This window comes from Octopus sinensis, linkage group LG4 (genome assembly GCF_006345805.1).
Source record: "Octopus sinensis linkage group LG4, ASM634580v1, whole genome shotgun sequence".
Lineage (NCBI taxonomy): Eukaryota > Metazoa > Mollusca > Cephalopoda > Octopoda > Octopodidae > Octopus > Octopus sinensis.
Window position 1 is genome coordinate 72,788,896 of NC_043000.1, and position 25,710 is coordinate 72,814,605.

Here is a 25,710-nt window from a genome sequence, read left to right on the forward strand (position 1 = left end):
ATATATGTACAAAAACCACCTTTTATCAATTCAAAATGAACAATTAAATTACACCATCTAGAAAATTACATATTTGATTTTTTGATTTTGATTTTTCTAGTTTCAGCTAATGAGCTGTGGCCATGCTGGGGCACCGCCATCTGGTTTGCTACACGATTTTTACCTCACGGATGCTTTTTAGCAAACGCCATCTGATGCATGAAATAGAAATATTAAAATTAAAATAACAATAACATACCGATGATTAAGTAAATTGCAAAATAATAATAAAAAGGTATATATTTGGTAGAATAAGGTTTTTATTATTATTTTGCAATTTACTTCATCATCGGTATATTATTGTTATTTATATGTAATTTTCTAGATGGTGTAATTAAATTTTTTCCTTTTGAATTGATAAAAGGTGGATTTTTTTCTCATTTTTATATATATATATTATCATCATTATTTAACGTCTGTTTTCCATGCTAGCATGGGTTGGATGGTTCGACCGGGATCTGGGAAGCCAGAAGATTGCACCAGGCTCCAGTCTGATCTAGCAGTGTTTCAACAGCTGGATGCCCTTCCTAACGCCAACCACTCCGTGAGTGTAGTGGGTGCTTTTTACGAGCCACCAGCACAGGAGCCAGGCAAGGCTGGCAACGGCCACGATCGGTTGGTGCTTTTTACATGTCACTGGCACAGAATCCAGTCAAGGCGGTGCTGGCATCAGCCACATTCGGATGGTGCTTTTTACGTGCCACCAGCACAGGGATCACAACTACAATTTCCATTGATTTTGATGTTGATGTACTATATTTTGTGAAATTTGATTTAGTATTTCTAATTGAATTTTTCCCTGTAAGTTAGGAATAATATTCCCTCAAATAATTATTATATATATATATATATATATATATATATATATAATATATATATATATAATACCTATACATACATATATATCTATCTATACATATGTACATATATATATCTATCTGCACATATGTACATATATATATCTATCTACACATATGCACATATATATATCTATCTGCACATATGCACATATATATATCTATCTATACATATATATATATATCTATCTTCTAAATATATATTATATCTATCTATCTAAATATATATATATATCTATCTATCTAAATATATATATATATATATATATAGTATATATATATATATATTATATATATATATATATATATATATATAATATTGCATATATATATATATTTGGCTTTTGAATTGTAGTGGGTTTGGTTATTATCATTATTATTATATTATTATTATTATTGTTGTTGTTGTGGAAATATTATTATTTCTATAATAGTTTCTTGATAGTTATTAGTTATGTTATCTATTTATTTAGTATGCTTTATTATTATTTTTATAAAGGGATTCAACGTATTACATATAATTTAATTTGAGAATTTATTTTGTTAGACAATATATTATTTAATAATTAGGTGGTATATTTATCACGTAGTATTACATTTAAGTAAATTAGTTTTTATATTAATTGATATTTTGGTCAACTATATTATTGAGTGAAATATTAAATCTATAGATACTACATACATATTAATTATATAATTAATTTATATAATGGGTGTGTGCATATTTGAACCATTTCCTATTTTTGATTCCAGTATTTATGGCTTGTACTAACAGTGTGTATATTAACCCTTTCGTTACTATATTTCTGACCAAAATACACCCCTCATGAGTTTCAATTAAATTCTAAAATAATCATGAATCTAGGCTTGTTTCATTAAATAACTGTAACTTTCTTACTTATCAACATTTTAATGTGATATTTGGAACATAATTAAAGAAAGGGTTCTTAATCAATTCTATTGCATAACTTTTGTCTCAAAGTGACTTTAATTACAGGTAAATCCAGGTAAATTGAGCAAAGCTAAAAATATTAAATTTTAAATTGAGCAAAAGGTAAAAATATTAAAATTTTGTTTAAACATCACCATAGAAAATTAATCATCAGCTAATATTCAAATGGGTATGCAACAAAATTTTGATAAAGAAGAATTGTGCACATCACTATATCATCAGTAGAATTTAATGCACAACAGGTGTACCATAAAGGTGGAATAAAGTGAAATACTGGAATCCACCGCAAGTTTGACCGAACTAAAGAAATCGGTCAAAAAATAATATACGGCCCTGGTTATGGTATGGAAGTGATAAATTCCAGACCACATCGTTCCCTAGGCCATGCTGACTAACATTATTTTCCCTGTATAAAAACTAAATCCACCACAGTACCCAGTATTTGCTTCACAGATTTTCCAATTCGGAATCAATGCTTGATAACATGAAACTCCAATCCATTTTCAAAATTTAAGAAAAATCGATGCCGAAAAAAATGTGGAAAAAAATCTCCCAAAATTCAGGGAATTAAAATTACATGTCGATCGTTGTACAAAACTGTAGATGAACTGTTTACGAAGTATAATCACGTGTTTTCACGAGTGCACTAAAGAGATTTGCTCTGATATTCTCATTTAAATATGAATAGGTAAATTCGGACGGCTTTGGGCGGTTTGGTCACATTAACCAAAATTTTTTTCGGGCGGCTTTGGGCGGTTTGGTAACGAAAGGGTTAATTAACACTAAGGTTTTTAGTATAAATTGCCTAATGGGTATTAGACTTTATTTGGATGTTTATTAAATAAATATACTAATTAATAATTTGATTTAATGTATATAGTTTAAAGTGTTGTATATAGTTTTTACTTAATGTATATTTTGTATCTCATATATATATATATTGGGGCCAAAATGTTCAGAACGGCATTGTTTTCGTCAGAAAAGTAAGCATAAGTTTTTATCAAAGTAGTTTTATATTCTATAATTTTCACAGACGATAAATACAATATTAATTGTTATTGTCTGAGATTTTGGTGTAATTTGAGAGGATAATACAAAAGTTATGGATGATTTAGTGATTTACTGCAAAACCCATGGCGGCCAAAATGATCAGAACGGTTGAAAAAATAACAAAATAATCAAAAATGACAGAGAATACTGGAATTATTTAATATTTAGTGTGAAGCCCTTTAGCTTCAATCACACTCTGACATCTTCGACTGCATGAGGAAATTAAATTTTCAATTTCTTGCTGGGTGATCTTATTCCATTCCTCCTGAAGGGCATTCCATAATTGCTCATTTGTTTTAGGATTTCTGGCTTTCGAACGTTCTCCTAGAATATTCCATCCATTTTCAATAGGATTGAGATCTGGGCTTTGAGCAGGCCAATCTATAACAATAACCTTTTCACCCTTGAGGAAGTTCATGACCACCTTAGCCTTGTGACATGGGGCATTGTCCTGCATGAATATGGGTGGTCGCTTAGTTGAATTTCTCAGCACAGGCAAGACATGATCTTTTACAAGTTGTTTATAAACTCCTGCATTTAACTTTCCATGTAATCGCACCAAAGGGCCCACACTCCAGATATCATCCCCCAAACCATGACACTTCCTCCACCAAATTTAACACTAGTCTTAAGGCATTTAGGTGACAATTTTTCACCTACTTTTCTACGAACGTACCTTTTCCCATCTGAGCCAAATAACATAAACTTAGATTCATCACTGAAATGCACCGTTTGCCATTTTTCTTGAGACCACAACACATGTTTGGTTGCAAAGGTAAGACGACAATTTTTATTCTTGGAGCTGATCAGTGGCTTCACTGCAGGTGATCTTGCTTGTAGGTCATGTTCAACTAAACGAGACACAGTTTTTCGAGATAAAGTTTTCTTCAATACAATGCTCATTTTCCGAGAAACAGCAGCAGCAGTTTTAAATCTGTCCTTTTTAACCAACTTTACCATAGCACGATCTTGGTCGTTTTTCTTGGCCTACCTGTAAACTTTCTTGCTTCACATGAACCACAATCATCGTAGACCTTAAGAATACCATGTACAACACATTTTGACTTGTTAACAATCTTTGCAATAGATCCAATACTTAAATTATCCTTCCTTCGAAGCTTAATAATCTGCTGACGAATTGGTAATGGAGTAAGTGGCATTATATTAACAAAGTACACTGCAAATATTCTTACTAATGTTTAGTAAACGAACCGTCACGTAAAGAAATTCAAAACATTAGAGTTCGCCGGTTAAATATACTAAAACACGGAGTAAAAGCAACCGTTCTGATCAGTTTGGCCGCCATGGGTTTTGCAGTAAATCACTAAATCATCCATAACTGTTGTACTATCCTCTCAAATTACACCAAAATCTCAGGCAATAACAAATAATATCGTATTTATTGTCTATGAAAATTATAGAATATAAAACAACTTTGATAAAAAATTATATCTACTGCCGAAAACAATGCTGTTCTGAACATTTTGGCCGCCACTGTATATATATATATATATATATATATATATATATATATATATATATATATATATATATATATATATTTTAAAGAATATATTTGTATTTTACAAGATTATTTACGTATGTTTATTAATTAATTATTTTATTATTGTAGTTATCTTTAACCTGATGAGTGGCTTTATTTATATTGGAGTGATTTTACTACTACTATTAATATTTTTACTATAATCATTTCTTAAATATAGCCATGAAACACTTGTCATTATTCTACCAAATATATACGTTTTATTTATTATTTTGCACATTACTTAATCATTGTTATATGTTTCATCTTATACTAGCAGTATCGCCCGGCGTTGCTCGGGTTTGTAAGGGAAATAATTATATAAGCATTTTTAGAGATGTAAAGTATAATAGCCATCTCAATATGGCTAACCACAAAGGGGGAGGGGTGTTACTGTAGCTTTTTACGTTCTGAGATTTAATAATAAATTTTAGAGAGTTACTTCCCTTATATATGTCAAAAATGGATTAAAAATGGGAAAAATTGATGGTAAATTTTTTTTTAAATCGTAGACTCATCGTAGACGTGCGCTAATACCCAGACGGTCTCGATATGAATCACGACTATAAGATACCCGGTTTTGGTTAAACTGCACTGCAAAATGTGGGAGTAGTTAGGAATCTAAATCGTAGGAGACAGACACACAACCTCACTTTTATATATCAAGATTTCCTCTATTTACATAATATTGAGGTCTCTTTCTTTCTTTTGTTATCTTACTGTTTTTACCAATATACATATATATATTATATATATATATAATATATATATAGTTACAGAGATGTACTTGCATAGCAAGTGACTTGATCTGAGATCGTGTGCTGGAACGAAAACAGTTGCAGCGTTGAAGGTGTTTATAAGCCATTTAAGAAACACTCAAAAACCGTTAGATTCACTTCAACATTTAAATTTAATTTGTCAAAATATTTTCGGCGCTTTGAGACCGCGACCTGTTAGCACAATATTTTTGTCAGTGAACAGGTCGTGGTCTCAAAGCGAGGAAAATATTTTGGCAAATTAAATTTAAATGTTGAAGTGAATCTAACGGTTTTTGTGTGTTTCTTAAATGGCTTACAAACACCTTCCACGCTGCAATATATATATACACACATATATATATATGTATGTATGTATGTGTATATGTGTATGCATGTATATGTGTGTGTGTGCGTGTCTGTGCTTGTGATTGTCCTCCACCACTGCTTGACAACGAATGTTGGTTTGTTTACATCCCTGTCACCTAGTGGTTTGACAAAGGAAACAGATAGAATAAGTACAATGCTTACAAAAATAAAACTGGAGTTGATTCATTAAACTACAATTCTTCAAGGCATTGCCCCAGCATGGCCACAGACCAATGGCTGCAAAAAGCAGAAGAATAAAAGAATACATTCTCTGCTTTGGTCTTATGTTCAAGGCATGAGAAAGCTTGAGTTTACATGAGAAGGCCTAACAGACCTGGTAGAAACAGCAGCCAAATCTCCCTCAAATCACACCTTACTGTCTTATGTATGTATATATATATATGAGCCAATGAGGGGGACCTCTACATGGTAGCTAGACCTGGTAGAAATAGCAGCCAAATTTCCCCCAAATCACACCTTACTGTCTTATCTATGTATATATGTATGTATGAGCCTATGAGGGAGACCCCTACATGGCAGCTAGACATGGTAGAAATAGCAGCCAAATCTCCCTCAAATCACACCTTACTGTCTTATGTATGTATATATATATATACAAGCCACTACGGTTATTTAATGTAAAGTCTTCCTCAAATCACTCTCGCTATTTACTCTCTTCCAAGAACATTTTCACTCACTCTTATCTCTTAGCTTGCCATAGATTTTACTCATGTATCTATCAGCGTGATAGACAGAAACAAATATTACATCGCCATCGCATTCTATTGTCTACCTGTCAACAGACACAGTGAATTACTTTCATTTTATTCGTTGCACACTGTGTGTGTGCGTGTGCGTGTGGTGTAAACCACATTAAGAAAAGCATTTGACATACACACCAGAAAGTGAGTTATCTGTAAATTTTGCTTAATTGGAGTTTAAATTTTAAAAACTGGACCTGGCACGACCCGATGCATTCTACTCTTAAAAATGCTAGGTAAATTGTAATTGAAGAAATCCTATATTGTAGATTTCTATAACTGACAAAGGGAGGCAGATAAAATCTGCCTTTTATAATAAGAGATTTAATCTTTCTATAATATGTAAGTTTCTAGATGGTATAATTTAATTTTCATTATTGAATTGATAAAAGGTGTTTTTTTTCTAATTTATACATATATATATATATATATAATATATATATATAATATATATATATATATATATATATATATATATATGTATATGTTTTATATGTATCATCATAATCATCGTTGTTTAACGTCCGCTTTCCATGCTGGCATGGGTTGGACGGTTTGACTAAGGACTGGCAAGCCAGGAAAAGTTTCTACACCTGAATGCCCTTCCTAACACCAACCACTCCGAGAGTGTAGTAGATGTTTTTACATGCCACCAGCACAAGAGACAGTCCGGTAGTATTGGCAACAGCCACACTCAAGTGGTGATTTTTACGTGCCAGCTGCATGGAAACCAGTCTGTCGGCATTGGCAACAACCACACTCAAATGTTGTTTTTCACATGCAACTGGCACATATGCCAGTGAGGCAATGCTGGCAACGATCACACTCGAATGGTGATTTTCATGTGCCTCCAGCACGGGAGCCAGTCAGCAGCCCTGGCAACAATCATGCTCGGATGCCCTGGCAATGTTCCATTGGCACGAGTACCAATCATGCAGTACTATCATCGGCCATGTCAGCAATTTTAATTTCACCACCTTCAACAGGTCTTTGCAAGCAAATTTTATTGTCCAATGAATGAAGGGTACTCATAAGTGGCCTGGTTATACACCACTGGCATAGGCCATGTGTTATGGTCTCACTTAGCTTCTCAGGTCTTCTCAAGCACAGCGTATCTCCAAAGGTCTCAGTCATTAATTATTGCCTCGGTGAGGGCCAATGTTCGAAGGACGTACTTCACCACCTCACCCCATATTTTCCTGGGTCTACCTCGACACTTTTTCACACTGCTGTCCTCATTCATTCAAAACACATGACCATACCAACGCAGTCGTCTATCTTGCCTACCACATCTGATGCTTAAGTCCAACTTTTCTCTCAGGGCGTTTACATTCTGTCATGTATGCACACTGACATTACACATCCAGCAGAGGATACTGGCTTCATTCTGTACAAGCTTACGCATGTCCTCAGCAGTCACGGCCCATGTTTCACTGCCATGTAGCATGGCTGTTCGTACACGTGCATCATACAGTCTACCTTTTACTCTGAGAAAGGTGAAGAGGAGAGAAGAATAGGGAAAGGGTGGGAGTGAAAAACAAAAAGTAAGAAGAAGAAGAGAGGGAGATACATAGAAAGAAAAGAGATAGAATAAGAGTGTGCATCATAATTACTAAGATAAAACTTACTTGGAAAAGGATGCATGGCATTCGATCATATAATAATATAAATAATAAATAAATATACACATATATACATACATATATATACATGCTTACATATATATGTATATACATATGCATACAAGGGTACAGGACATCAAACAACGTGGACAAAATGAGAAACGAGAACATAAAAAACAATAACATAGAAAATGAACATTTTTTGAACAATGAAAAAAACAGAGAAACTAGACATGCAACATAAAGAACATTCCCTTCATCAGTTGTCCCCTGTTTTATCTACACGACGTTTCGAAGGTAAGGACAAGATACATCTTCGTTAAAACAGTCCTTCCCGCAAAGCAAATTAAATAAAATTTGGGATTTTTTGCAGAGGGTGAAAGTGGCAACAAAAACAAGACAGTGAGAACAAAACATTAAAAGCAAACGGTGAGGGCTGTTAAGCCAAGACAATGTGAAGTAGTTAACGCTGGATAAACGAGCTTTGAGAAGAGACAGATAAAAGCACATCTTGTCGTTAGGAAGGAAGTGGAAGAAAGAAAGATGGATGGCTGTTAGTCACATGTGAGCAATGAGAAAGTCAAGGAGGAAGAATGAGAGAGAGAGGGAATGGTGAAGGGGAGAGGAGAAAAATAGGGAAAGGGTGAGAGAGGAAAACAGAAAGGTTTTTCCACATTTTTTGATGTCCTGTACCCATATATGCATGTATATATACATATATATGTAGGTATGTACATATGTATGTATATATGCATATATTTATATTATCATATGATCGAACGCCACGAATCCTTTTCCAAATAAGCTTTATCTTAATAATCACAATGCGCACTCTTATTCTATCTCTTTTCTGTCTATCTGTCACCATCTCGTTCTTCTTCCTTTCTGTTTCAAGTACATTCTCTTTCCTGAGCATAAAATATCCTCTTCCCAGGTGACAGAAACTTATATGTCAGATTGTTGCACAAGTTCTAGCTGTTTTGATAAGGGAAATCAGAAAAGTTTGAAATGATTTCATCAGCATTTACTTGTACCAAAGAGCACTCTTTCGATAGACAGCACATTGATCTCATAAGTGTGATGTAGTGGAAATAAATGCAGTTACCAAACTTTCAATTCATCATTTCATCTTTTTGCATTTCAATTTGTACATATGTACTCCCAAATGTGTAGAAGCATTCTTTATTTTTTAATCATTATCTGCTGATATCAAAATAAGTAGTATATTTAAAGACATTTTCTCGGGGAGGCTCATTTGAAACTCCAAGGATCAAAACGGGGATCTTTAGCCAAAATGGGTTGAGAACCTTTGTTCTAAGACATCACCCAGTAATCTATCAAGTCCATTCACACATTTCTCAATACATACTTATAACTTCCCTCCCTCATTCTACGCCTCCATTGTAGATGGGTAAATTTGTTAGTATATATAATCCAAAGAGACAATAGCATAGTAGACAAAGCCATGAAGGCTATGAAACAGGAAAAGCCTCTGGCCTGTCTGAAATAACCACTAGGAAGCTTAAAATATCTGGCAGTGTGGGTTATGGTCTAGTCACCTGTATAGTTAATCAGTTTGTACATGAAGGAGTCATACACAATTATTGTTATTGCAGCAAAAATAAAGGTGAAGTCTTAGATAGAAATAATTACAGAGATATCAAATTGTTGGATCAGGTGATGAAGGCTACAGAGACAGTCATAGGCCAACTAGGGACAGGGTTAGTCTAGATGAGGTTTTGTTTCAAAGAGAAGCACCACTGATGCTATATTTCAGGTAAGGCAGCTGCAGGAGAAGTACCTAGCAAAATTCAAACCTCTGTACTTGGCTTGTTAACATGGAGAAAGCCTTTGACAGGATCCCCCAATCCCTATGATGATGATAATGTTGTATGTATGTATGCAAATATTAATATTCAGCACAAGTAACAGAATGGCTCAAGGTTCGAGAGTTTCGTGCATTGGCACTCATCAAAGTTTGATAAGTGTCAACACATGAAACTCTCAGACCTTGAATCACTCTGTTACTTCTGCTAATTATTAATAAAAATATACATATACTCATATTTTGAGCTCTATTTTTCCTGTTTACATTAACATACCTGTGTGTGTGTGTGTGTGTGTGCGCGCGCACGTGCGTGTGTCTGTGTGCACACACATTTGTCTAGATAGTATGTGATAGGATGGTCTTCCACAAAAACATGTCTAGCTATGTGAAAATATTACATTGCTTGCAAACAAGTGAGAGTTGGCAACAGGAAAAGCATCCAAGAGTAGAAAATCTGCCTCAGCAAATTCTGTCTGATGCAAGCATGGAAGGTGAACACTAAATGATAATGATGGGTTTCCAACTTGTTACATTATTTGAGAAATACGTTTTGCATACATTTCATACAGTTAAAAGACAGAAAACATTTAAAAGAGATTTTTCTGACCAAACTTCCCTTTCTCATAGATATTATTCCTATTATTTGAAATAAGACAAACTGTTAATACACTTACACTCTGAACAAGTGGATTCTTACTGGTAACACCTCTATGTTGAAGACATATTGTTGTGGATTCCTTTTCACTCTCTGTTACAAAATAAAATGCAATTTTTCAGATATAATATCAACACACACGAATCATATACATGACAAAACTATAGGCTAGATGCATTATAAAAAGCATATGAAACAATTGCATGAACCAGTTTTTCAAAGACTCAGAGATTCGTACTGTAAAGTACATCACTTTTCTCATCTACTCATGTACAGTATACTATTACTACCTAGTGATTCTCTCATCATAACTTCAGCAAGTACCGTGTGAAATCTATGTTTAGCTAAAAACATTATAATAGGACCAAACAAAAACAAGTTGTCACTGGTACTTGGAAAAATAGTTAAAATAATACTATACATTATTGAGAACTATCATATCTTCATCATAATCATCATTGCTTTACATATTTTCCATGATAAACTAGGGACAGGTCACCCCAGTAAACATATATAAATATATATATATACATATGTATATATAAATATCTACATATACTCTTTTATTCTCTTACTTCTTTCAGTCATTTGAATGTGGCCATGCTGGAGCACCGCCTTTAGTCAAGCAAATCGACCCTGGGACTTATTCTTTGAAAGCCCAGTACTTATTCTATCGGCCTCTTTTGCCGAACCACTAAGTGACGGGGGCATAAACACACCAGCATTGGTTGTCAAGCAATGCTAGGGGGACAAAAACACACACATATATATATGCATATATACGACAGTTTCCGTCTACCAAATCCACTCACAAGGGTTTGATCGGCCTGACAATATAGTAGAAGACACTTGCCCAAGATGCCACACAGTGGGACTGAACCTGGAACCATGTGGTTGGTAAGCAAACTACTTACCACACAGCCACTCCTGCTGTATATGTATATATAAATATATATATATACATATGTATATAAAAATATATAGATATACATATGTATATAAAAATATATATATACATATGTATATATAAATATATATACATATGTATATAAAAAATATATATACACATGTATATAAAAAATATAAATACATATGCATATAAAAATATATATAAACATATGTATATATAAATATATAAATACATATGTATATAAAAATATATATATACATATGTATATATAAATATATAAATACATATGTACATGGAAATATATATATGTATATATAAATATATGCATATATATATATATAGACATATGTATATATAAATATATATATATATACATATGTATATATGAATATATATATACATATATACATATGTATATATAAATATATATATACATATGTATATATGAATATATATATACATATGTCCTTTTCGCCTTCGGCCCAATGCCTCCATGCTGCCAACAAAGCATGCGGAGTTCTGTTTTTGATTCGACGGTCATTCAGAATGCTCACAGCAGCCATATTCCTACTGCTCTATGTCACGCTGGTGAGACCCATATTGGAGTACGGGATTCAAGCCGCTTCTCCTTATCTCCTCAAAGACATACATCATCTTGAAAGAGTCCAGAAGCTGGCTACCCACATGGTTCTTGGTCTCAAGCATTTGTCTTATGAAGAAAGGCTGAAGACGCTCGACCTTTATTCTCTAGAATAAACGACGATGCCGTGCTGATCTCATTCTCGCTCAAAACACCATAAGCAGAAAGTGCAACCTCTCGAAAGAGCTATTCTTCACTCCTACTCCAGAGCATCAGCTGCGGGATCACTCTGAAAAGCTCTATCTGCGACGATTTCATATCAATCGAAGGAGAGGAGCTTTCTCCGTCCAGGTTGCAGATCCGTGGAATAAGCTGCTGGACAAGATAGTGACGATGCCGACGACCACTCGGTTCAAAGACCAGAAATGGCCTGAACTCTTTGCATGAACACCCTCCCGTCCCCCTACATAGCCTTGCTTTTGCTTTTTGAGCCAAAAAATTAACTTAACTTATGTATATAAAAATATATATATACATATACATATGTATATATAAATATATATATACATATATATACATATGTAAATATATATATATACACATATATATACATATGTATATGATTGATTCATTGATTGATTCTAGTTTCAGCTCATGAGCTGTGGCCATGCTGGGGCACCAAATATATATATAAATTAAATTAGGGATAAAACCACTATTAGGCAAATCAAACATAAACCAAAACATAAAAATAAACATAATTAATATAATATACAAAATATATAAAATATAAAATTTAAAATTTAAATCATTTAAATTTAAAATTTTTAATTTATATTAATAAATTTTTATAATTTTTTAAATATTTTTAAAATTAAATTTTTAATTTTTAAAAAAATATATATAACTACTAGCAGTATCGCCCGGCGTTGCTCGGGCTTGTAAGGGAAATAACTATAAAGCATTTTTAGAGAGTTATAGCCAAAAAATAGCAAAAAAATGGGAAAAAAAATTATGGTAAATTTTTTTCGATAGTTAAAAAGGTCGAGTTGCGTCCCCTAGACCATCTGTGGTTTGTGTTTCTGATTGTCGACCCCATGTCGAATTTATCGATCTTTTTCAGAACTGGGGGAACTTTTCAAAATTTTCACTGCGTTAGTTTTGAATTATGACATTGGGCTATGTGTGTGTCAAGTTTCATTAGAATCGGTTGAAAGCCGTGGTCAGAGTGAGGGTACAACCAAACAGACACACACAGACAAACTGCCGTTTATATAGAGAGAGATCAAAAAGTATTAAAATGTTTAATATAAGATAAGGTTTTAATATAAGATATAAGTAAAACAACTACGTACGTTTCATGCCCATAACCTAATTTGAATTACAATAATTTAAATTCAATTAATAATTCGAATTATAGTTATAGTCAATCTTCAGGTTAATGATAATAGTTAAATAAATAAGCAAATATATTTAAACAATATTTTTTAAGAAATAAATAAAATAGAAATTTTTCTTATAATAAACTCTATTATCAAACTAGAAACTTTAACGATTAGGATTATGTCATACAATCCAATTATTATGTTAAATATTAATTTTTAAGGTAAAAATAGATAGAAAATGTATTTATCTATTCAGATATAATATGGCTTTAAAAAACATAATAAACTCACGAATAACCTAATCTCAGTTATAGTCAATATCTAATTACCTAATTATTTAACAAAAAATAATTTAAAAAATAATCACTATTCATATCATTAAATTTAAGTTCAAATCTAATAATTATAAAATATTTGAATAATAACTAAATTATTATCAATAAATATATATAAATATAATAATTAAGATCTAAAATTATCTCTATTAATAAATATATATGCGTATTATAAAAAACTAAATAAATTTATTATTCCATTATTACTTACGAAATATATGAAAAAATTAAAAAATTAAAGAAGAAAAAGCAAATTGTAAACGTATAACCTATCTTAAAAAAACCCTATAACTATTTAATCAATATATCTCGGCTAATTAATAACTTACAAAAACCGTATAGTTATGATCTAATAATAACGATATACATATCTTCAGCAACTAAATTTCTTATATTAGGATTAATGCGTAATATATCTAGGTTAACATCTTTATTATCGTTATATCAATAAATTTCAGTATTTCGGTCTGTTTTATTTATATTTACTACTCTGTTTCGATTTCAGTTATTCTTACTCATCATATTTCTACTGTGTATTCTATAATCTATTTCTTCTTTCTTTATTTTTTTAAAAATATATATAACTATCAAAAAGTATTAAAAAGTTTAATATAAGATAATAAGTAAAACCACTACGTACGTTTCATGCCCATAGCCTAATTCAAATTACAATAATTTAAATTCAATTAAAAATTCGAATTATAGATATAGCTAATCTTCAGGTTAATAATAGTTAAATAACTAAGCAAATATATTTAAACAATATATAGATATATATATATAAATATATACACATATGTATATTTATATATATGTATATATATATATGTATATCTACATATGTATATCTACATATGTATATCTACATATGTATATCTACATATGTATATCTACATATGTATATCTACATATGTATATATACATATGTATATCTACATATGTATATCTACATATGTATATCTACATATGTATATCTACATATGTATATATATATATATATATATTATATATATATATACATATACATCTATATATCTGGTGGTCAATGAGGAAACTAGGGATAGATGATTAGTGAGAGCTGTGCGAGCCATGTACAGGGACACTGTTAGTAAGGTGAGGGTTGGCAACGAGTACAGTGAAGAATTCAGGGTAGAGGTAGGGTCCACCAAGGTTCAGTCCTCAGTCCCCTCCTATTTATCATAGTCCTCCAGGAAATAACGGAGGAATTCAAGACAGGATGCCCCTGGAAGCTTCTCTATCCTGATGACCTTGCTCTAATTGCTGAGTCACTATCAGAACTGGAGAAGTTTCAAGTGTGGAAGCCAGGATTAGAATCAAAGTCAACCTAGCTAAAACCAAAGTCCTAATAAGTAGGAAGGTAGACAAATAACAAACCCTTTCAGGTAGATGGCCCTGCTCGATTTGTAGAAAAGGCGTAGGTAGAAACTCATAAGATGCACCAAGTGTAAGCTATGGACACAAAAGAGGTGCAGCAATGTTAAAGGAAGGCTAACCTTGGAAGATAGTTTTTGTATGTGGCAGATGCTCAGGAGCAATAAACACTGAAAATGCTCTGAGACCAACTTCTGCCACATTCCAGGGAGAAAAACTAGAAATAGTTGATAGCTTCCGTTACCTAGGTGACCAAGTCAGTAGCGGGGGCGAGTGTGCTGAAAGTGTAACTGCTACAGTAAGAACAGCTTGGGCAAAGTTCAAAGAATTCTTACCTCTGCTGGTGATAAAAGGTCTCTCGCACAGAGTAAAAGGCAGACTGTATGACACGTGTGTACGAACAGCCATGCTACATGGCAGTGAAACATGGGCCGTGACTGCTGAGGATATGCGTAAGCTCGCAAGAAATGAAGCCAGTATGCTCCGATGGATGTGTAATGTCAGTGTTCATACTCGACAGAGTGTAAGTACCTTGAGAGAAAAGCTGGACCTAAGAAGCATCAGCTGTGGTGTACAAGAGAGACGTTTGCACTGGTATGGTCATGTGGCGAGAATGGATGAAGATAGTTGTGTGAAAAAGTGCCACACCCTAGCAGTTGAGGGAACCTGTGGAAGAGGCAGACCCAGGAAAACCTGGGACGAGGTGATGAAGCACGACCTTCGAACATTAGGTCTCACCGAGGAAATGACTAGAGACTGAGACCTTTGGAAGTATGCTGTGCGTGAGAATACCAGGCAGGACAAGTGAGACCATAACCTGTGGCCTCTACCTGGGATGTAGCCAGTCCACCTATGCATGCCTTTACTTCTTGGGACACAAAACTCTACTTGTGTTGAGGCAAGTGAAAATCAAAATCAAAATCGAAATTGAAATCGATCAACATCAATGGAAATTGCAGCTGTGATACCAGTGCCAGTGGTACGTAAGAGAACCATCCGAATGTTGCCGTTGTCAGCACCGCCCCGACTGGCCTCGTGCCAGTGGCATGTAAAAAGCACCATCCAATCGTGGCTGTTGCCAGCCACGCCTGGCCCCCGTGCCGGTGGCACATACAGAGCACCATCCGATCGTGGCCATTTGCCAGCCACGTCTGGCACCTGTGCCGGTGGCACGTAAAAAGCACCCACTACACTCATGGAGTGGTTGGTGCTAGGAAGGGCATCCAGCCATAGAAACATTGCCAGATCAGACTGGGCCTGGTGCAGTCTTCTGGCTTCCCAGACCCCAGTTCAACCATCCAACCTATGCTAGCATGGAAAGCAGATGCTAAACGATGATGATGATGATGACATTATATATAATCATCATCATTTAACGTCCGCTTTCCATGCTAGCATGAGTTGGACGATTTCGACTGAGGGCTGGCGAACCAGATGTCTGCACCAGGCTCCAATCTTGATCTGGCAGTGTTTCTACAGCTGGAGGCCCTTCCTAACGCCAACCACTCCGAGAGTCTAGTGGGTACTTTTTACATGCCACCGGCACAGGGGCCAGTCAGGCGGTACTGGCAACGACCTCGCTCGAATCTTTTTACACATGCTACCGGCACAGGTGCCAGTAAGGCAATGCTGGTAACGATCACGCTCAAATGGTGCTTTTACGTGCCACCGGCATGGAAGCCAGTTAGCCACTCTGGCAACGATCATGCTCGGATGGTGCTCTTGGCAACCTACTAGCATGGGCACGAGTGCCAGTAAGGCGACGCTGGTAACAATCACACTTAAATATATATATAAATATATATGTATATAAATATATATGTATATATAAATATATATATAAATATACAAATCTGCTTCCACTTTACCATGTTGAAAATTTGATTGAAATCGGGCAAAAGGTGTCCAATCTACACCCCCAAGTGTCCCCAAAAATCAATAAAATCCCCGTTTTCACACCAAAGCAACCACTGTAGCACCCCAAAACGTCTCCCAATCAATTTCTCACCTCACGTTACCCACTCCTGTAAATTTTAATCTCCTTCCAGCCCCATTTAGACCCCTTTTGTATCAATGTTGGCCTTCTTCATTTGATAGATTAGACAGATATACCCGGCCATGCTCGGGATCAAAATAGTTTATTATTGTTTTACTTGTTTTGGTACTATAACCCGATTTCATTCAGGTTTACGCGGGCCACATTTTAAAAGATGAGGAATTTTGCTCTAGAGGCCATGCCTTTCAATTGAGCAAACTCAAAGTTGCCATGCAAACTCGCTAGCACTTTTAACATAGTTGTGCATATTTTCAGCTCAATACGAACACACACACACACACATATATATATATATATATATGTATATATGTATATATATATATATATATATATATATACATACACATTAAATATGTTCATATATACGCATTATATATACATGTCTACACACACACATATATAAATATATATACTTTATATATATGTATACACATTATATATATATATATATATATATATTTATATACACACATATATATATAAATTAACACAATATGTCTGATTAATATCTGTTATGATTGTGTGGTGGTGGTGGTGGTGGGCGATAATAATTCACCGTTCTAAAAGACCTGTGGCAGGAATATTTAAACTTTTGCAGCTGTCAATGCTTTCTCTCTATAGATACAGACAGACGTACAGTGAGAGAGGTGGTGGGAGAAAAAGTGACAGAGAGACGGCGAAGGCAGAGAGGGAATGAGAGAGGAAGCTGTCAAATGTCGTTATAGAGAGAAATTGGAGGGAAGGGAGGAAAGAGGGAGATCGAGGAAAACAGGGTGATATCCGAAAGAGAGAAACGACAAACACTTGTCAAAGTCTGGGTTTTGTTGTCCTAGTAACCACAGCTTTTGAGATAGGAGTTTCTAACCTAGTCCAGTTGCTTTCTTGCCTCTTTTTACATGTCCCTATAAATTTTGGAGCCAATCCAACCCCATCTAGCACTCTTTAAACCGTTCCCATCCCAAAATGAGACAAACAAATTTTTCGCATTTCAGCTTTATAGATATTGATAAATATAAATGTAAATGTAAACATATATATATATATTATTGATAGAAATGGTAAGACAACAAAAGAATGTATCTGTAAATATAATATGTGATAATTATTTAGTAGCCATGATAAAACTCCAAGTTTTGGATATCAGGGCAGAAACCCACGCCACTATCTCTTCAGTTATCTGGCCAGTGAAAAAATGCTATAAAAATGACCATTAAACAAAGGGAAATTACTGTGTGATTGACCGTTATTAAGACAAAAGAGCTATCAGAATGACCGCTAAGTGAGGGGAAGGAGTAAAGGTAAGGGAGTGAAAATGTTCATAGTATTCGCGTAAGCGAATAAGAATATTTATAAGCCTTATAGGAAGCCAAATGATAGACTTAGTTATATTAATGTGGGTTCCTGCCATTCCCCCATAGTGTTAAAAAATTTAGTTAAAAACATTAGCAAAAGAATTTCTAGCCTCTCCACCGATAGGGACATTTTTAATAGCGTTACCCCAGTATATAATAAGGCTCTAAAAGATAGTGGATTTAGCGAGGAGATAACCTATACACATGCCACCAGTCTAATAATAAAGAAGAGGAAACCATTTAGGATATATAAAGGTCTTTATATATATATATATTTCTAATAATTGAATATATTATATCATCATATCTATAATGATACAGTAATGTATCAACCTAATTAGATATATATCAATATATCACACTTTCTATTTCATAATTTGAAAGGAATATTTAATGATTCTTAGAGGACATGTGTAATTCAGATATTTACCAATATATTTACTAATGAATTTAACAATACTATAAAATAAAAATTTTATGGTTAATATAGAACATACGATATCTCTGTTAATAATAAGAATTAAGGAATCCTTTATTGATATTTGGAAAATAGATATTTAGGTGCATGTAGGCAGGCCAAAACTTTCTCAATCCTCTCATTCAATAATTGCTTTTTAGAGAATAGAATATTATAGCTCTCTGATGTACATAAGGTACAAATTTTGTACCTAAATGAGATTTTGCATAGGTTAATATTTTCCATCTAATTTTAAAACTAATATTGCTATCTTCTAATCTCCATATGAATTTGCTAAGGCTTGTGTTATTGCGTTTCATGTGATTTCAATAAGAATTTCCATGATTAGAAATTCTAGTTTTCTTAAAACATTCAGTCGATCCAATATAGAAGTAATTTTTCCCTTCTGCTTCTATGATAGCTTGGCATACTGGTATACCAGATTTTTATGCTTGCAATAATTATTAAATTTGTATTTTTCTTTCATCTTACAATCACAAAATTTATTAAAAATTATCTTCAGAATTAATTGGACCTAAGAAGCATCAGTTGTAGTGTGCAAGAGAGACAATTGCGCTGGTATTTATTCCAAACAATTTCAGTATACTTATTACAAGCAAAGTGCTTGTTTATCAGTCTATATATACCTTTGATTGTTATTATTTGTTTAGCAAAAGGCAAGATTAGCCATAGAATATTTTCATTTATTTTATTATTAGTATGTAATTCCAAGTGTTTATTTGGTGGATTTTACACAAGGTGTATATTTTCTATTTCTATTGATTTTAGTACTGTAATTTCCACTTTTATTATTATTTTTATAGTTAGATTTCAAGTTATTAATCTGGTGAATAACAACATTATTTCTATCAAAAATTGCATTTCTTATATTAGGATTAATATCTAGGTTTACATCTTTATTATCATTATATCGATAAATTTCGATTTCAGTTATTCTTACTCATTATATTTCTACTGTGTATTCCATAATCTATTTCTTCTTTATTTTTTTTTTAAATATATATAACTATTTCTTCTTTATTTATATTATTTATTTTACCCTTTATGCAAGGTTTTTTCATATTATTATTATATTTTCTTACTTCTTGATCTACGCTCGTATTATTAACAATAGGCGCGGGCATGGCTGTGTGGTTAGGGAGCTTGCTTCCTAGCTACATGGTTTCGGGTTCAGTCCCACTGCGTGGCACTTTGGGTAGGTGTCTTTCACTATAGCCCCGAGCTGACCGGAGCTTTGTGATTGAATTCGGTAGGTGGAAGTTACTGCCGTGTGTGTATATGTGCGTGTAGGTGCTTGTGCCTCTCCGAAAGAGAGAGAGGGATGTCTATTATATCTAATTTTCTGTTTATATTCTACATTTTCTAATGCAATGTTGTATAATGCTTTATTTTCATCAAAAATCTCATTATAAGAGAGGTATTCTTTTATTCTTTATTCATTTACTTGTTTCAATCATTTGACTGGGGCTATGCTGGAGCACCGCCTTTAGTCGAGCAAATCGACCACAGGACTTATTCTCTTGTAAGCCTAGTACTTATTCTATTGGTCTCATTAGCCGAACCGCTAAGTTACGAGGGTGTAAACACACCAGCATCGGTTGTCAAGCAATGTTGGGGGGACAAGCACAGATAAACATACATATACACATATATACAATGGGCTTCTTTCAGTTTCAGTCTACCAAATCCACTCACAAGGCTTTGGTCTGCCCAAGGCTATAGTAGAAAACACTTGCCCAAGGTGCCACAGTGGGACTGAACCTGTAACCATGTGCTTGGTAAGCTAATTCTTTTTCTATATTTTTAACAAAACAATTAGGAATTGACTTTGGATGATTGTCTTTAATATTAATATAAGTTAGTTTAGAATTCGTTTTATGGTATTAATATAAGTTATTTTAGAATTCGTTTTACTTGTATTTAGATTAAAATTCACATCCAAAAAGTTAACAGAATTATGCTCCCTTTCTATTGAAATATTTAATCTAAATCTATTGAACAACTGATGCAATTTTTTCTTGTATAACTCTAGTTTTCTATTAGATGGAGTCTTGATGATAAACAGTACATCATCCCTATATAATTCACCCCCTATTTCTGGAAATTCATTATTAAACTTACGTAAAATGTATATTCTGACCAAACCTGTCACCTGAGCAAAATCAGTTGTGTCCATAGCTATACTGAAACAGTCAGGTGTGTCTTTTCTAGCCCATAATTTTTTATCAAAATTTATTATTGATTACCTGGCTGTTAAAATAACTTTATTTCTTTCTTTCAGTTATTTTTGTATTATTCCCAGCAAATATAGGTGCACTATTTAGAATTGCTGGGTTAATAGATGAGCAGTAATCATTAATGTTCACCTGCAAGAATTTGCATTTATCCTTGTTATCAATTTTGTTAAACCAATTAATTGCCTCTTTCAACATTAAATTTGTCAAGCACCCACTTAGAAATAAACATTTAAAGAAATTAAGGTTCATAATCTCAGATTTAAAATCAAAAAATGGTATTTTAGTTCACTTGGACAAAGAAATTACTAGAAAATATAAGGCAATTAACAAGTATAGATCAATATATCTAGAATCTAAAAAATAATGACTGAATACACTATAAACAATAGAACGGAACCTTCTGTTCCATTAAGACCAAAAATATCTTTGAAGGACCACAAAGATAATTTTGAAACAGACCTTAAGGTTAGATTAATTTGCCAAGTTAAATCAGATAGGCAAATTTATTATGGATATATATATAAATGAACTGAAAAATGAAATTAAATATAAGCTTTGGGCAAATATACAAAAGGCAATTAATTCCCTCTTTAATAGATCTACCCTTAAATTATCCTACTCTTCTTCACCCAGTATAGAATCTATCGTTACCTCTTCCAATAAATGTAAACATAATTCCTATTTAAATATATATAAAATAATAACATAAGTCAAAGCCATGAAAAAACTAATACCAATATTGATGGCATACACCACACCTGCAAACTTAGCATTACAACCAGAATTAACCAAGATATAAATATCCCCACTTCCTATGAAGGCCAAAATGTAACTGAGGCAAATGTGGATACTTATAGCACCACAACTAATACTAATATCAAAAACTCTAATACCATCACTACTACTAATAACATTAACAGTAATAACAACAATAATACAAGCCAATCCCCAAATAACACCCTTAATTTTAATTTCTCCATAAATAGTACTGCATCTTCACTTTCCACTAACATACATAGGACTGATAGCTGCAACTGCCAATGCATGACAGAATGCCCGTTGCAAGCCCACTGCAGAAGGTTTAACGTAGTACACAAACGCACAGGCCACTACATATTGCATAATTCTACTAACTACTATATCAGGTCCACTATTAATTTTAAACAGATATTCAGCACATATCAACTCATTTTAAGTATGAGGAGTATAGAAAATCGACCTCTCTATCCAACTATATACACCATAGAAAGATACCATATATGATATCATGAGACATAACAGATTCCAGGATCCCATTCCAAGGCCAAAAATCCACTTGGCTATGCCTAAAAGAAGCATTCCAAATATTAATGCATAATTCATCGCAAATGCAAAATAAACAACATGAAACTTTTTTTACATATTGTCATAGGTTCTATTACACCTTCAAATTCTTCTATAGGTCCAAATACAAAGAAAATCAACATGCATAACACATCCATCCACAGTCATTACAATACATATATATATATATATAAAGCTACTGATGCTATATATATTGCTATATTGCTATATTCCTGGTAAGGCAGCTGCAGGAGAAATACCTAGCCAAAGATAAGCCCCTGTACCTGGCTTTTGTTGACATGGAGAAAGCCTTCGACAGGGTCCCCCGATCCCTTATCTGGTGGGCAATGAGAAAACTAGGGATAGATGAATGGTTAGTGAGAGCTGTGCGGGCCATGTATAGGGACGCCGCTAGTAGGGTGAGGGTTGGAAATGAGTACAGTGAAGAATTCCGGGTAGAGGTAGGGGTCCACCAAGGCTCAGTACTCAGCCCCCTCCTATTTATCATAGTCCTCCAGGCAATAACGGAGGAATTCAAGACAGGATGCCCTTGGGAGCTCCTCTACGCTGATGACCTTGCTCTAATTGCTGAGTCGCTATCAGAACTGGAGGAGAAGTTTCAGGTGTGGAAACAAGGATTAGAATCGAAGGGCCTCAGAGTCAATCTAGCTAAAACCAAAGTCGTAATCAGTAGGAAGGTAGACAAATCACAAACACCTTCAGGTAGATGGCCCTGCTCGATCTGTAGAAAAGGTGTAGGTAGAAACTCTATAAGATGCACCAAGTGTAAGCTATGGACACATAAGAGATGCAGCAATGTCAAAGGAAGGCTAACTAGGAAGATGGTTTTTGTATGTGGCAGATGCTCAGGAACAATAAACACTGAAAATGCTCTGAGACCAACTTCCGTCACTTTCCAGGGAGAAAAACTAGAAATAGTTGATAGTTTCCGTTACCTAGGTGACCAAGTCAGCAGCGGGGGCGGGTGTGCTGAAAGTGTAACTGCTAGAGTAAGAATAGCTTGGGCAAAGTTCAGAGAGCTCTTACCTCTGCTGGTGACAAAAGGCCTCTCGCACAGAGTGAAAGGCAGACTGTATGATGCGTGTGTACGAACAGCCATGCTACATGGCAGTGAAACATGGGCCGTGACTGCTGAGGATATGCGTAAGCTCGCTAGAAATGAAGCCAGTATGCTCCGATGGATGTGTAATGCCGGTACTCACACTCGGCAGAGTGTAAGTACCTTGAGAGAAAAGCTGGACCTAAGAAGCATCAGTTGTGGTGTGCAAGAGAGACGTTTGCGCTGGTATGGTCATGTGGCGAGAATGGATGAAGATAGTTGTGTGAAAAAGTGCCACACCCTAGCGGTTGAGGGAACCTGTGGAAGAGGCAGACCCAGGAAAACCTGGGACGAGGTGGTGAAGCACGACCTTCGAACTTTAGGTCTCACTGAGGAAATGACTAGAGACCGAGACCTCTGGAAGTGTGCTGTGCGCGAGAAGACCCGGCAGGACAAGTGAGTCCACAACCCGTGGCCTTCTACATGGGATGGAGCCAGCCTACGTATGCATACCTTCCCTTCTTGGGACACAAAACTCTACTTGTGAAGACGTGTTGAGGCAAGTGAGGATCAGAATCGAAATCGATCAATGGAAATTGCGGATGTGCTACCAGTGCCGGTGGCATGTCGAAACTCTGCTTGTGAAGACCCATTGAGGCAAGTGAGGATCAGAATCGAAATCGATCAATGGAAATCGATCAATGGAAATTGCAGATGTGTTACCAGTGCCGGTGGCATGTAAGAGAACTTTCCGTTTCGCGACCGTTGCCAGCACCGCCCCGTTTCGTGTCCGTTGCCAGCCTCGCCTGGCCCTCGTGCCGGTGGCACATAAAAAGCACCATCCGTTCGTGGCCGTTTGCCAGCTCTGTCTGGCACCAGTGCGGGTGGCACGTAAAAAGCACCCACTACACTCACGGAGTGGTTGGCGTTAGGAAGGGCATCCAGCCGTAGAAACACTGCCAGATTTGACTGGGCCTGATGAAGCCTTCTGGCTTCACAGACCCCAGTAGAACCGTCCAACCCATGCTAGCATGGAAAACGGACGCTAAATGATGATGATGATGATGATGATGAAAGCTGAAGTTGTCTGTGTATGGCAGGTTCGGTAGCCTTCAACTAACACTACCTCCTCCGAGACCCTGCAGGGCAAGTTGACCAAAATTGAGAGTGTGATAGAAGGCTTGCTCTTCCTTCTGTAGAAGAAAAAATTCAAATCGGACCATATAAACACCAAAAATTATTTACATCAAAAAGGTGCTTTTTTCTATGAAAATCCCTATTTTTTACGATTTTTTTACTGCTGTGTCGCCATTTTTCGGTGTATTTCAACCAGAAAAATGCTCACTTAAAGCTACATAATACAAAATTTTTACTTTTCAAAAATTCCAATGCTAAAGGGTCGAAACAAACCCGAGCAATGCCAGGCGATACTGCTAGTATATATATATATAATATATATATATATATATATATATATATATATATATATATATATATATATATATATATATAATATATATATATACATATACATATGTATATGTGTGTGTGTGTGTATATATGTATGTATGGCTGTATGTGTATATATGTACAAATATATATATGTGTGTGGGTGCACACTTTCTTCTTTTTCCTATACCTCGCTATCAACTTAAGTGGGGTGAGGTGAAAAAAAAAATTTTTCGGTTAATGTTTACATCTTGATCCGGAAATGAAAATCCAAAACATGTACTGGAATGGGTGTAAAACAATTTATAGGAAATGAATATGAAAAAAAATGCACACAAAGCAACGGGAGGGTGGGGAGAGGACTTCGGAAAATTCACAAGATCTGAGCTTTTCCCTAATAACATTTAGGAAAATGAGTTCTTTTCAATGAAATTTTATAGAAATACCTTTCAAACGGCATACATTATGATTATAAAGAAATTTGTGGGGAAAATCTTTTCCAAAGGGGTGGGAAGAGCACTTTGAAAAATTCACAAAATCTGAATTTTTCCCTCATAACTTTTTGGAAAATGGGATTTTTCAATGAAATTTTATATAAATACATTTGAAATGGCATACATTATGACTATAAAGTAATTTGTGGGGAAAATCTTGAGGTAAGGAGAGGACTTTCGGAAAATTCCCAAGATCTGAATTTTTCCTTGTTATATACTGAAATCACA

General features: G+C 34.5%; 1 long non-coding RNA gene across 2 annotated transcripts in view; it reads right to left on the bottom strand.

The window, feature by feature from the left end:
• Nucleotides 1-25,710, bottom strand: part of LOC118763004 — a 40,458-nt gene that overhangs the window by 7,858 nt on the left and 6,890 nt on the right. The window contains exons 2-3 of one of the 2 annotated variants that reach the window (XR_004998758.1): nt 10,451-10,524; nt 5,834-5,846 (exon numbers count right to left, since the gene is read on the bottom strand). This is a non-coding gene — a long non-coding RNA (uncharacterized LOC118763004). Of the gene's footprint in view, nt 1-5,833; nt 5,847-10,450; nt 10,525-25,710 lie in introns of those variants that run through there. The other variant, XR_004998757.1, reaches the window with a different exon arrangement.